The sequence below is a fragment of the Nipponia nippon genome, unplaced genomic scaffold (genome assembly GCF_047370975.1).
Source record: "Nipponia nippon isolate SJK-2023a ecotype South Korea unplaced genomic scaffold, ASM4737097v1 scaffold_8, whole genome shotgun sequence".
NCBI classification, from domain to species: domain Eukaryota; kingdom Metazoa; phylum Chordata; class Aves; order Pelecaniformes; family Threskiornithidae; genus Nipponia; species Nipponia nippon.
Window position 1 is genome coordinate 36,114,322 of NW_028262402.1, and position 15,131 is coordinate 36,129,452.

At 43.9% G+C, this 15,131-nt stretch overlaps 1 protein-coding gene across 3 annotated transcripts in view; it reads right to left on the reverse strand.

Annotated features, from left to right (window-relative positions):
- The window catches only part of APBA1 (amyloid beta precursor protein binding family A member 1), a 103,986-nt gene extending 94,526 nt beyond the window's left edge, over positions 1-9,460 (reverse strand). For 2 of the 3 annotated variants that reach the window (XM_087742324.1, XM_087742321.1), the window contains exon 1: positions 9,303-9,460. The gene's annotated coding sequence lies outside the window, so the exon portion shown is untranslated. Of the gene's footprint in view, positions 1-6,922; positions 7,046-9,302 lie in introns of those variants that run through there. The other variant, XM_087742323.1, reaches the window with a different exon arrangement.
- Between the last annotated feature and the right edge of the window lie 5,671 nt (positions 9,461-15,131).

The window sequence follows — 15,131 nt, forward strand, 5'->3', positions numbered from 1 at the left end:
TCAGGTGTAAGACACCTACAAAAGTACAGTACATATCCCTCAGTGTTTCCAGTGTCCAATGGCCCTAAAGTCACTGTTCTACATATTCTGCCATTTGAAAACACAAGGCTTTTGGACAGGCAGTTGAAAAAGTCTTCCTTTTCCAAATAAATGAAGTGCTGTTTCTTAATAAAAAAGGACCTCTCACCTTACTGCCATTTGTGCTATTCTGTTATCCAGAGTGTATCTAGTGTATGTATATAAACCACCACCACAGTGCCTGTGGATGCCACTGCTTACAAGACCATAAAACACAGTTTAACAAGGCAGATCAAAACTGACTTGTGAACTGCTCAGGTTTCAACGCAGTTTTATAGTAGAAGGAAAAAAAAAACAAAACAAAAAACAGCCAAAAAAAACCCCAACAAAAATATCTTTGGACCCTACCTAAGAAGTCATTATCTTAATGGATAAAGATGCTGAAGAAAAAGTATCTTCAATAAAATATGAATTTGCATCCCAGAAATGTGACATATAAAAATTGCCTTTGCTCCATACACAAAAAGGCTGTTCGTTGCAGTTTTAATTTCCAGAGAACCACCAAAAAGCAACCATTTTTGGAGTACTTATTACTTTTTTGAAAATTGACTAGACGAATATTAACTGTATAAAAGCTAGGATGGTGCTTTTAATATTTTCTTTTCACGTAACTGTATTTCCACACTGCCATTCAGTTCGAAATGCTTCTCTTGACTACCAGGGGGTAATTTATCCTGAGGGTGGTCTGACGGAGAACCAGATCTTCTCTAGGAAATGTTTTGTTATTCCTGGTCGACGACAGCTAACAGCTGGATACCAGTGACACAGGCACTCTCATAACCAGTGCAGCAGAAGACACCAGGTGATGCTCCATGTCACCTGTGATAACCAACATAATCCAAAGAGTTACTGATACATTACTAAGACTACTTTTTACCTAAAATAAGCAGTGATACATGCAGCTTAGAGACATCATAATCAATTTATTCTTCTCTTCTCCTTCCAGCTTACTTACTTCGCTATCATTCAGAGAAAAATTTTGTTCAAGAGGCTGGGATGTCTTGGCTCCAAAACCAGAAATAATCAAGTAGTAGCTAACAAGAAATACTAGTTCTTTTTAATAAATTAATTAGATTTGAATCCAGAACATGTTTTGATGTCATTGTATATTGAAGCATTAAATGTGTGTAACTCCTACAATATAGATGTTTTTTCTTTAGCCTTAATTACCTTTAAATTTGCATTCAAAAGCAGCTTGACCTAAGCTGAAATAAAGACATTTGGTCTTTACAGTTTTCTTAGGTAAAGAAATACAAATACATGTGGGAGTGTGTAAAGTCCCTAACTCAACTTTAACTGAAACTAAAACTGCTGATTCCAAAATCATAGAATCATAGAATTGTTAAGGTTGGAGAAGACCCTTAAGATCATCAAGTCCAACCGTTAACCTAGCACTGCCAAGTCCACCACTAAATCATGTCCCTAAGCACCACGTCTACCCGTCTTTTAAATACCTCCAGGAACGGTGACTCAACCACTTCCCTGGGCAGCCTGTTCCAATGCTTGACCACCCTTTCGGTGAAAAAGTTTTTCCTAATATCCAACCTAAACCTCCCCTGGCGCAGCTTGAGGCCGTTTCCTCTCATCCTGTCACTTGTTACTTGGGAGAAGAGACTGACCCCCACCTCGCTACAACCTCCTTTCAGGTAGTTGTAGAGTGCAATAAGGTCTCCCCTCAGCCTCCTCTTCTCCAGACTAAACAACCCCAGTTCCCTCAGCCTCTCCTCATAAGACTTGTGCTCCAGACACTTCACCAACTTCATTGCCCTCCTCTGGACACGCTCCAGCACCTCCATGTCCTTCTTGTAGTGAGGGGCCCAAAACTGAACACAGTACTCGAGGTGCGGCCTCACCAGTGCCGAGTACAGGGGCACTATCACCTCCCTGGTCCTGCTGGCCACACTATTCTTGATACCAGCCAGGATGCCATTGGCCCTCGTGGCCACCTGGGCACACTGCTGGCTCATGTTCAGGCGGCTGTCAACCAACCCCCCCAGGTCCTTTTCTGCCAGGCAGCTCTCCAGCCACTCTTCCCCCAGCCTGTAGCGTTGCATGGGGTTGTTGTGAGCCAAGTGCAGGACTCGGCACTGAGCCTTGTTGAATCTCATACAGTTGGCCTCGGCCCATCGATCCAGCCTGTCCAGGTCCCTCTGCAGGACCTTCCTACCCTCCAGCAGATCGACACTTCCACCCAGCTTGGTGTCACCTGCAAACTTACTGAGGGTGCACTCAATCCCCTCATCCAGGGGATTGGTGTGGCCCAAAGGATACCACACTCAAAATACAACCCAATAAAACTGCCTGACTTGGCCAAGACTTTAAACTAGGGCTAAGGAACCAGACTAATTATCATAAGGCTGTTCAAAGTCTAAAGCCTGGATGCTGAAGCTAACGCATAGCCAATGTTACAAAGTATGGTGCTGTCCCCTCGGACTGATGCCCAACTCCTTGCCAAGAAGGCATTGAGCTCAGATGTCTCTCCCGCGCTCCTCACAGCCCTAGCACGGTCCTGCATGAAGAAGCTGTCAAGGACTTTGGGATCTTCTCATTGTTATGAAATAAAATTAAGCATGCCAAAATCTGAATGATGTCACGGCAATCTCATAAGTGGATTACATTAATGATTTATCAGCAGGGGAAGATAATTCGTGAGTGAGAGCAGAGCCCTGAGTTCATCCCTATTTATCACTCTGAGACAAACAATACGATAGCTGTAGATACCAGAAATACATATGAAGTTCGTGGAAACAGTATGTAAAATGTCCACTGAAAATGCAATGGAATTACAAAGCTACAGATTTGTTTTACACTGACTCTTTTATTTAATACAAGTTTCTGTCAGCTCACCATAGCATGACCTGGGGAGGTTTTCTTCATTAGGTAAAAGGTAACTGCACAGCACATAATTAGTAGGAATGCTGCTTAATAAATCTCGTTTTTTAAAAATAGTGCTCTAATTTTTAAACTGTTGCAATATAATTTAACACAAAAAATGTTTTCTAAACTTCTGGATGTTACTTTTCTGTATTTTGATCATCTTAAAAATCCAATTTAAAAACAACAGAAAAAAAATTATGAGGTCACTGGATAAGCTAATACAGCAAATACACCTGTATTTCAGCCCTTTCCTGGGTGGAATGACTACAGTAAGATGGACTTAAAAACCAGTACCCATCAGGAGGTACTCGCCGTTTCTCTCACATGGTAGACGCTCTTCACCCCAACCCTCCCGTCGCCCCAACGGCAGCAGCAGAGCTAGCAGCTCTCTGCATGGCAGCTCGGCTTGCAGAGGAGGAGGGCAGGGCAGAGGAAGGCTTGCCTCCAGCAGCCGTGCCCCATCCCACCTGGGCGGTAAGCAAAACCTTCTGCACACTCGTGTGCTTGAAACGCACGAGAGGCACGGTGCTTCGGCTTCAGAGCTTCATGCTTTAGTTAAGCCAAGAGCTACAAACATGGCATACGCAGCCCTCGCCTTAGTCACCCAATTTGAGCACAGCTTAGATCAGATGGCATTTAGGGATCCTTTCCAACTCAAGTTACTCTGTGATCATAAAAAAGCTGGTGTGAGAAAGCTGTTAAGAAAAGAGAAGAAAAAAAACCCTCAGCACACACATCACACAAAATGTACCAATTTCCTCTTCCAACAGAAAAGGCAGTACCCACCCTCCCAAAAGTCACCTGAGAAAGCCAACATATAGGAAACTACTGGTTTTGCCTGCTCTTTCGATTTGAAGCGTTAGTTAAAGCATTCTGCTTACGTTAGCCTGGGGAAGACCTGGAGCAAGAGCTTTTACCCTCCACTTCCTCCCCCTGCTCTGGCGGGAGCTTTTCTAGATATTACTCTCAGTTGTTCTTTTAAAAATGTTTTTCTAATTTAAATTTATTTAGTCTAAAGAAAAGTTATATTTAAGATTTCTAAAGCACCAACATTTCAAACATGATCAAAGTCCCATCAGAATAGACACTGTATAAATACATGGTAACAGTAACATTGTTGGCAGGCATTGCAGCTCATGTATCAGAATAAATTTTAAAATAATTAAATATCCACAAATAAAACATAAGCGTATGCTAGGGGAAAAAAGTAATATTCATGTATGTTTTAAATCTTCCATTATGTTCTGATCTTTTTTCCTCCTCCTTCTTTTACCCAGCCCCTAAGTTCTTGCTCCCCTGAATACCCACCCATTTTTGAGCAAAATATGTTTCTAGTAAAAAATATTCTGAACGACCACCAGAAGAGGAACGATCAGAAACCTTTTCTCTTATGTACAAAAATTAAAATCATTGCAGAGAAACAAAATTATTTATCCAGATCAATACACGGCACCAAACCTGTATCTCCTAGTTATCGAACCAGTACCTCTACCTGAACCACACATATACAGAAAGGCAGTTCTTACCCTGGTATACATCCCCAGCATGGAAAAAATAAAGCAACAGTGAGTTAATGTAGGGTAGTTGCTCAATCGGTCTTGGTAGCACATGGCCAAGTTTTGTAGACTCCATGGCTCTGCTGTCCTCATGTTTTCCTGATCTGTGCTCGTCTTTTAGAGTTGAAAGTCTGAATATCGAATTCAGCAGGGATGCTCTTGATGCACAAAAAGGGTGCCACAGAGGTTCAGAAGAGTTTAATTAGTTGAAAAAAGAAATTACCACTAAAAGGATTCAGCCCAAATTCCAAGGATGTGCTGCTCATCTGTCACATTCACCCACAGACTTTTAATGAAGTCTCTCACTCCCTACTCTCACATTTTCCTCAGATGGGTGACAAGGTGGTCGTCTTCTTACGGAAAGTAATTTTTATTGAAGTGCTCATTAAAAAGAAAGAAGCAAGTAATGCTTAATCGCTGGCTTATGAGCAAGATTTGACAGACCAAATAGATAATCCAAGAACATCTTGGACAGCACGGGGGCAGGGTACAAGGGCTTAATAAAAACAAACAAACAAACAAACAAACAAAAAAAACACTCAATTTTTTAAACATTCTGAAATAATTGGCTAAACTTCACAGAATGTCTCCTCCTCCTTTTGCTAGGCAATGGGAAAAACAGAGGCTCCCAGCATGGTCTACCTCATCTAGACTATTTACTGTTTTAAATACTTCTAATCCACTTCTTTCACTAGTTTCCTTGATGATGTACAAAACCCCACTGCTTATCCACAAACAGTTGCTTATACAGGCTTATTGGATTATGGAAACTTCTCCCAGTAAATATTTGCAATTAGACAGAACACAGCACATGAAACATCTTGTAGGACATGATCCTGCAAGGACAACACGATGGACCAGGTGAGATGCCGCTTTCCCAGCAGCATCTCCCTACTGGCTCCTTGGAAACAGATTTGCACTCCCATTCCCACTCTTCCTCCCATGTCAAGATGGACCCTCTCCATCAGAAAGGGTCTAGTGGAAAAATACCATCCCATGGTCCTAGAGTATCCTTAGCTAAGTCCGCTGCCATCCACAGCTGTCATGTACCCATTATGCTGGTCCTGTATTTATTTCTCCAAAATTAGGACAGGTATTATCATCACTATTTGCCCACATATGTGAAAGCAGGAAATAAAGATGTTTCCCTAGGCCCCTTCAGTAAAGCAACAAACATACAGCTTTTTGAGAAGGACACAGTCTCATGCAGTGGAAACAGAAAAATAGCATTACACTGCCCTGAGCAGCTGGCTTATCAAATCAATCAATTTTGCTATGAAGCAAAAACAATCAGGCTGTTTTTCAGAAACCTTTAACCCCTATACAATATGTATTACACACAATCTATTAGAAATAAATGAGCAGACGGTTGATTGCTAGATCTCTCATTAAGCAGGAATCTTCACCTTCTGTGAAACCAGAAAAACATATTTAAAAATGCATTACTGGAACAGCAAGGCTTGACTTAAACCTACAGTAATAGGATCTTGTCCAAAGTTAAGCTTCAATTAATCAAGCTGCACTGCCTATGGACAACATGTATTAAACTATCTGAAGCACCTCTAATTCTTTCTTTCTTTTTTTTTTTTTTTTTTGAGCCTAAGAGAAAAGGTCTGATTCTTCTAATTCATAATCTCATATAAATCCAGAACAGCTATGATCAATAGCAGACAACTCATGTGCCAAGGGAAAAAATGCTGAATCTAGTCTGAAGTATACAGGCCATGAGATGCAAGTTAAAAGTTTTAGCTCTCTGTTTGATTTTTCCTTCGTTTTGTCTATTTGATGACTCTGAAGTTTGTTATTTTTTTTTTAACATGATCATTAGTTTTGGATACTAACCCTGAACTCACATACATGCAGTAACACCACAGAACCAAAGTAGTGCCTGTTTTCCCAGTCACGATTTACTATTCATTTTTCCTGATTTTGTTTGCCATAAACACTACCGCACATTGAGACAACCTAAAGCCAAACAACAAAACCACTGCAAATGCCTACTCACATTGGCCTGTTAAAAATACAAAATACGCAGCTGAACAGGAGATTCCATTTCTTTGCACCAGCATGTCTTTCATGTCAGCTCTGGCGCCAGTAGGCACTGCTTATAAAAAGAAAAGGTTACCTATGATTTGAAGATGCACATAATCCTCATATTGCAGGCTTTTTAAGTTTAAGAACATAAGCATTGTGTACGACTGTAGCTTAAAATGGTATCAAAGGAGTCAGCAGCCAATTCCTGGTCCAATTAAAATCCATCCAAATCTCATACACAAAGAACTCAGGTTTCTGGTTAGTGTTGCTTATTAGACAGACGACACAAACTTTAGCCTCAAAATTAGTAGTCCCCGATTTCAAAGCATTATGGAGTCTTTACATCCACATAGAGCAAGCAAGATGTTCAGGCTTACCTCCAAAAATCCACACCCACTTTCCCTGCCCCACAAGAATGAGGGCATGATGGACTACACCAAGATTTTCACCTCTGGCATCCACCATGCCACCACATCCAGCATCACAAAATTTCTTCCAAAGCATTACTTCCTATGGTTTAAACACATGAAGACAGTTTTAACAAATAAAAAACTGGGAATGCATTTACACTCTTCCCAACGCATAAGGAATTGCAAACTTAAAAACAAAAGATCGAGAATTATTAACTCAAGAAATTATGAAAATAATTTTATATTAAGTAACCAAAAACAGTTACACTAAAAAACTTTGGCGTCTCTCCCTCCTCTCCAACACACCAAAACTATTTTTCCTGTCTACCTAGATGTACGAAATCACCTTCCCAGCATTCTTACATTTTATAACCAAAGGGCTATAGATATAATATAATCTGTGAATACCTTTCTTTTAATAGTGTTCCCAAAGGCTGGCCTTACATCTGTTAGAAGACAGCATAGTAGCCAGAAAAATTGCTATTTTAAGTGAGGACAATGCATAAATGTAAGATAAAATTATCGCTTCAAGCTACAACCAGAAACGTCTAAGAAAACTTAGACCAATGAATTATACGATTCATAGTACACAGCCAACCTTGAACTGCCATTACTTTGTACAAATCAGTTCGGCCTAAAAATTCATAGATCTCTCAATCCCAGATCACATTTTCCAATGAAGGCAAGCTGTCTTTCACTCGGGTTTAAATTTCACTCATTAGACATCCATAACATCCATCCCAAGGTGCATCGGAACATTTAATTTTCTGCTTTTCCATATTTTCCTGTGGTCTTCCATTATTATTTACTGAGCACTGAATTTTTCAGTATAAATACACACAAATGTACAGAATTCAATGGTAACTGTTCTTCACTCCCAAACAGCATTTCTGGGCAGTCTCATCTCCCTCCACCCCCACCCCCCACCATTAGAGCAAAAGGTAAACATGCACCTCGCTTTTGGTTATCTGCATACCACTAAAATGTAGCACCTAGAGAATAAACACACTCTATGTCACCGTCAGCATTTGGGGAAATCGGGCATCACGTGCTGGTTTCAGCCAGGAGCTGCAAAGGCAGGTGCAGCTGGTCCAGATTTTAACAGCAATGCAGCAGAACCTGGAGTACTGTGACTGGAATATTTTCCAGGGCAAGTTGGTTGGGACCCCACGGGCCACAGTCACAGAGCAGACGCAAAATTGCAGCCAGCTGGGTGTACTCTTATCAGCTGGCGTAAAACGATGCATGTCAAAGACAAGAAAAATGCTACATGCCCGATCTGCCCTACACCCACATTAGCTCACTCTTAATATATGCAGAGTCAGGCAAACATCTCTGCCTTCTAGTTCCTCAGCAGCCACGAAAACAGCCGGATCTGCAACGCGCTCTCTAAAGCAAACTGCAATTCCACAGCCTCAAAAAAGCTACAACAGGGGAAAGGAAAAAGATGTTGCAGTTTTCCAGCCTAGGCCCAAGTTCCCGTCTCTCTTAAAAGGCAGATCTATAGATGATGGCAATAAAACAAGTCTTGGTAAATTGCTCCTGTTAACGCTGATCTTTCCAGAAAGCAGATGCAGCACATACGGCTGCGCTGACCGCAGCTGTGATTTAGGCATTCGCCGTATCAAACTGCTTTTCCGGGAAGAGAAGAACAAGATGCCTTCCCTTCCCTTCCCTTCCCTGAAACCAGCAGCAGATGTCAGCTCCCGCCCAGCCCAGGGATGGAGAGCAGACCAGGCAGCCCGCTGCGCCCCGCGGAGAGGACGGGAAGACCCAGGCCGCGGCGGGCTCCCTTCGGCCAGCCGGGGGCGGCCAGAGAGGCCGGCAGCACCTCCCGCAGGGGAGGGCTTCGCTCCCCGTCCCGCTGCGACCCTGACCGCTCCCTCGGCGACTGCAAAATCTCTACATCCCCCCCGTTTCTCCTTTCCCTTTTCACCACAGAAGAGAGGCGGGGTGTAGAAAAAAAATTATTAAAAATCAAACCCAGCAAACCAGTGCATTAGGGTACGCACAGCTCCACGCAGTAGTAGTCCACGCATATCCCACCAACACGAAATAAAATAGCTGAACAGATGAAATAAGCGAAGGCACGTAACTGCCCGCCGCGGCTGGAACCGAGGCGCCCCTGCCCGTGCGGATGCCGCTCCCCGCCGCCCGGGGCAGGTGCAGAGCCGCCCGCCGCTCGGAGACGCCCGGGCGGCCGCAGAGGGACCGCCGCGGACCCCCGCCGCCGGGAGCGGCCCGCACCGCCCGCCCGCACCGCCCGCGGCCCCGCCGGCCTCCCCGCCACACAACGGCGGGGGGGGCCCGACCCCAACTCCCGCTCCCGGCCGCGGCCCCTCCGCACCTGGTGCGGGTCCGCGCCGCCTCCTCAGCAGGCAGGGCGGCTCCGGCGGGGGCGGCAGCGCAGCGCAGGGCGGAAAGCCCGGCAGCCAGCCGCTCCTCCCGCCGCCACCATCTTCCTCCTGCCGCCGCCGCCGCCGCCGCCGCCGCCGCCAGCACCGCCCGGCCCGGCCCGGCCCCTCCTGCCGCGCCGCGCCGCGCCGCCCTCCCCGCGTCAGCGCGCCCGCCCCGCTCCCTCCGCCGCCCGGCGGCCTCCGCCCCGCAGGCCGCGGGCGGGCGGGCCGGGGGCCGGGCCCGCAGAGGCGGGTGAGGCCTTGAGCTGGCCCGGCGGGCTGCGGGGGGCAGAGCGCCGCGGCCGGGAGGGAGAGCGGCGCGGCTCGGCAGGAGCCAGGTGAGCGAGGGAGGCCCCGCAGGGCGCGGAGCTCCCCTTCGCCCCGGCCCGCAGCCTTGGCTCGCCCCGGGAGAGAGGAGCAGGCTCCCCCCGCGGAGCTGCAAGGTGGGAGGGCGGGTGCACCGCGGCAGGGCCTCCCCTTTGCAGCTGCCAGCCGGCCTCGGGCACCCGCCGCGGCCGCGGAGAGGCTGCGAGGGCCGCGGTGCCGCACAGCCAGCCGAAGGGTGCGAGCAGCCCGTGTGGAGGCTTATTTCCCCGCTATAGGGTTCTTACCGGTGCCTCAGTGCCGCACAAGTCGGCTACTTACCCCCATGTTCACATATATAAACATAGCACTCGTCGTTACGTTGCACCTATAGGCCAGCCTATAATAGCTGTTGTAACTGCTTCCCCAAGCAAGCGTGCTCCCCATGCTACACTGCCTCAGTGATGCCGCACGTACAAACAAAATCCTAAATTCCTCAGGGTAGTGTCTTGCGTTTTATGGTGTTTAAATCAATGTGGCTGAACAGTCATAACCAAAATACACTATTGGAAGAAATACACTTTTTTTTCCCCCAAAGCCAGATTGATATATAACCAGCTTCCCGTTTAAAAAAGGGTAGGAGGCTTTAAGATGCCTAACAACTGATGCAAAACTGTAGTATTTGCAACCTAAATTGGTACGTTTTGATGGTATTGTGCATTTGTCTCTTCAGAGAACGATAAACATCCATGAAGTGTTCAGGTATACCCCAGTGCAAACTATCATAAGTAATCTGTACATATAAAGGCTTGTAATTAATTACTATGATAACATGGTCTTAGTTTGGAATATAATTCTGTTTTTCCCCTTCCAAAAGCATACCCGAAAGAGACTTTCTGGTTCTTGGTGATAGGGTAGCGCCTATTTCCCTAGTATGGTACAGTTCAGCCACTCTGTAAGCACAGCTGTATTTTTGTATCCTAGCCAAAATGCTGCAGTACTCTGCAAATGAAGACCTTGAAAATGAGAGTATGAAAAAAAAAAATATTGTTGAAAAAGAAGGAAGAAGTTAAGAAAACATGAGTGACTTTTATTGCTTAGACAACTACCAAAATCCTTTCCTCTATTTTTAACACATTACAACACTTCATTCTTTTTCCTCCTTTGCTAATACTTTCTATTCTTTGACGTTTTTCTCTCCTATCCTGGAGACCTCTTCCAACCCGATACCTTTTGTAGCGAAAATAACAAAACCTGGAGGAGATCTTTGTTCCCTTCCTCTTTCCTATGGCCTGGATGTAGGGCCCTGGTACAGCCCCAGGTTACCGCAATTTAGGGTGTATAGAATGTGCACGAGATACTTCCAAAACTATTGATTCTTGGGTAGGTACATTAAGTAAAACACTTGTGATTAAATTCCTTCTTTCTGTCCTCCCTCTCAAAATAATGAAGCAGTTAGGCCTGAATGTGGTCTAAATTTGCCCTGCTTTAGGAGGGAGATTTGACCAGATGACCTCCAGAGGGCCTTCCCGACTTACCTTATTCTGTTATATTCTTACAATTTCAAAAGACTAATAATAGCAATCTTCATGACTGCTAAATTATATCCAAGAAAAGTTCCGTATGCTAAACGCATTTTTCTTCCAGAGCTCCACTTTACCCCATTTGCTTCACAGCTCATCGTGGCAGGTCTTCTAGTGCACAAATTGTGTGTGAACCTGGAGTGATGCTACTGCTAATGCAACAGTGTAGGTATGGTGCATTAGCATTGACCTTCAGGCTCTTACATGTTTTCAATCTGATCATCGTTACTCAGTCGATTTTTTTCTCTTTCAATTTTTGCAATTAAAATGCTGGAAATAGCGGTCCGTTTGTTTTTGAGGTAAAGCTTTCATTTATGCCCCATTATGTAAACTGCCCTTTTAGAACTGACCAGTTCACATTTAAATACAGTAAATAAAACCTGACTGAAAAACCAGCATCAAAAGCACCAAGACTAATCTGTAAAATCTGTAAAATTAAGTAATGCTGTGGATGAATCTGTACAATCTGATGGACATTAAATGATAACCTTGTGAGGGTGGCAGTTTTCTAAGTCATTGTGGTAATCTGTAACAAATGTAAATCACCCAGCTTCTGGCATATTCACTCTTGCTATGTAAATAGTGCTATTTACAGTGAACCAATTTTTCATTGTATATAGTTTCCCCCACCCCCCCGTATTTCACTTTAAAGACAAGCATTTACGTCGTCCCATGTGTCAATGGCTTTTACGGCTCAGTGCCCCCCCAGTGACCAAGACGTGCTTACCTTGGGGGAAAATGGGTGTAAAGAGGCCTTTCTTCCCAGAAGTCCTGCAGCAGCTGAGACCAGCCGTGCTGCCTCACATGCAGCTTGCAACTAGGTTCACCGCTCAGCGCTGCTGTGAAGGTAGAAAGGCAAACGGAAATTGCCAGATTTTAGAGAGCCCTCGTTCCCCTCGGTTCCTGCGTATGGGCTCCTGTGGGCTTCATGGACAGAGTTGTATGGGGTTTCTAAATCTGCTCCGCAACGCCACAGCCTGCCTTTGTTCTTGTAATATGTTAGGGTCGTTTGGCACAAGATGCTGAGTGAGTATCGGCAAAGCATCTATCTCAGGGGGAAGAGCCTGGCCCAGGTTTCATAGGCACATCTCATTAGCTGGGCCTGGATATTTCAAAGGGGAAGAAGTTACGCTGAAGGTTTCTCTTTTCAGGAAAAAAACCTGCGCTCTGTAGAGTACATTAATTGGATTCAGTATGTCTACATTCCACCTCTGTTTATATACCCATTAGCCTAGATATAAGCCTTGGCCATGGCAGCTCAGACACTTTTTACTACAGTAGTCTACTAATTTAGTCAGCTTGTATGTATTTTCAGGAATTGGACATTGCAATGATCTTAGGTCTGTAACTTGCTACTTTCAGCCTTGGGCCAAAGGCAAAACAGTTCTCGCAGGCTGAAAAGACCAGTGCAAGCTTGATGTAGTTTTAAGGTCAGATAGCTCAAGATCCATGAGGGACAGAAATGGATGCTTTTTACTGCCTGAAAGCTTGGGATTACAGCTTTCATATGTCAAAAAGCATTAATCTCTGACTCCAGTGGTGTGTGAATTACCTGTTGCTAGAAGAGCATGGGCTGTTTCAGAGGTGCTTGCTGGTAGTGAGGTAGGTGGCTTTCAGAAATGGAAATGTTTTCAAATTCTGATACTGGACCAATGAACTGAAAGAAGGCAGTTTTATGAATAAAATCTCCTGGACTCAATCAGCTTATATTCTTGATTAGCCCAGTCTGAAATAGCTAAGTCAGGAGTATGGAGTCAGACCTATGGTTTTCAAGCCTAGAAGTCACCAGTGTTGTCAAATATTCTGACTGCTCATATAACACACCTGTAAGATTTCACCATGTGTGTCTGCATCCAGTCTGTAACTCATTAGCAGCACAACAAACACTTAGGTTCCACAGGCGTTTTCCTTCATAAAGTGATTTCCCATGTCAGGGAATGATACCTTAACATATCTTCAGGCACTCCTGCATGCTAGCCAAGTGCACAAGGTGGGTGCCTGGCATTTTCCTTATCACTTGAATAGGTGTAGTCTTTAAGGCAGTACTGGAAGATCTCAAAGGCTTTATTCTCTAAATGCTTCTTCTCCCTTTGATTATTATCTTATGACACACCAGCAAGATAGCCTTTAATTAATTGGCATTCAACAGCCCTTGAAGTCTCCTAGTGCTGTTTCAAGCGTTGGTCATTGCTCCCAAAAAGTTCAGTACAGATTTCTACAAATCTTATTTTCTGATGATTCCTATCATCCCTTTGGCCAAGCTTTGGAGCAGGCGTCCCATATATTAGAATAGAAACCTTCACTTCAGTTGGGTTGTAATTATTGTAGCCGGCCCACCCACAGCCTGTAAAACCAGGTTGTCCCCTTTCTAAGCTTATAAGGATCTCAGGGGACAGGATATCACTATTTATGCTTTGAAGCATTTACTTTGCCTGAGGGGCCATATAATAAATATTTAATTAATTTAAATTATAAAGAATGCAGCCTCATCTATGAAGAGGCCTTAAATAGACAGCTGGCAAGGAGAAAGCTCTTCAGGGCACAATAAAGTAAAACTGCTGTGCCCTCCAGAATACTAAGCAGTAGACTTAATCATACAATAAATAAAATCCCAAAGATATAAAGAAAAATTTGAAAGCTTGAGGTATAATTAAAGGCAACAAATAACCAGTCAGGGATAAGTCATATGGATAATATCATGATATGTGGTAGTATTTGAGGAATTCAGCAACAACACATTGAAGCAGGCAATTTTGAAAGTTTGGAAATATGTTAAAGGAGTATCATCTACTTGAAGGTCACTCTCAATTTACGATCCCCTTTTTTTACACACTGTAGAGAATGTTGCTTCACTCTTCCCCTTCTCTAGTGAATCAGTCACATTTTCATATTGCTTTTACATTTTTTTGAGACATTAGCACAGATAAGCAATAAAGCTGATAGTGGCTCTTTATATAGAATTGTTGAATAAACCAAAACTCCATTTTTCTAAAAAGCTGTAACAGTTTAAAGACAATTTGAGAAAAACTCTTTTGTATTATAGATTGTAATATGCATTCAGACTATAACATGAACACCCTAGGACTTTTAATGACCACAGAGATGGAAAAGAAAATATATTTTCCACATATAACAGTCAGAAGAAGTATTTGTGTAGTGAATATAAAGCATCTTTCTTTATAATCAGATTGAAGAGTTTATCTGTGTAAAATACCTGGCTTCATAATGCTTTGGCTGTTTTCTTTTCTCAGAGCAGCCTTGAACAGAATGTGATATTTACCAAAGCCAACGAATTCAGAGAGAGTATCTTGCACTTAGTACACCCAACTGGGATTTTTCATATTTTTCATACAGGTGCACAAGGGAGTCTCTAGAAAAACGTACACATCAGCAACCTCTCAGAAGGAATAAAAAGGTTAAGTTAAATATGCCAGCTGCCCTTGTAGTTTTACCCTGATAGATCTTTAGTAGTTTACAGGAGCCAGCATGTGCAAACAGTGGGAAAGGGAGCACAGGGAGCCTGGAGAAGGCTGGCTTGATTTGCCTTACTTTACACTCCTGCTCAGCTACCTTCATACGGTGGGATTTTGAGAGGCTGACCTGTAGGCAGCACCCCGATTCTTTGCAGCTGCTGGAAACAAGAGTGAAGGTTTGGGGCTCCTGGTGGCAACCACAGGCATTGCCATTGTCTCCCTGTGGCTGCGTGGTACAAAGGCATTTTTCAGGCTAGAGATAAGAAATAAAGTCTTGCTGAAAATGACTTCTCTTTGCCCTCACCAAAAACTCCTGTGACATGAGTATTTTCCTTCTGAATATCTTTTGTGTTAAGCTTATTAGCAAGGACATTTCAATGTCACTTGTATTTCTTTGACTTCCCATTTTCCAGGTCTTTCT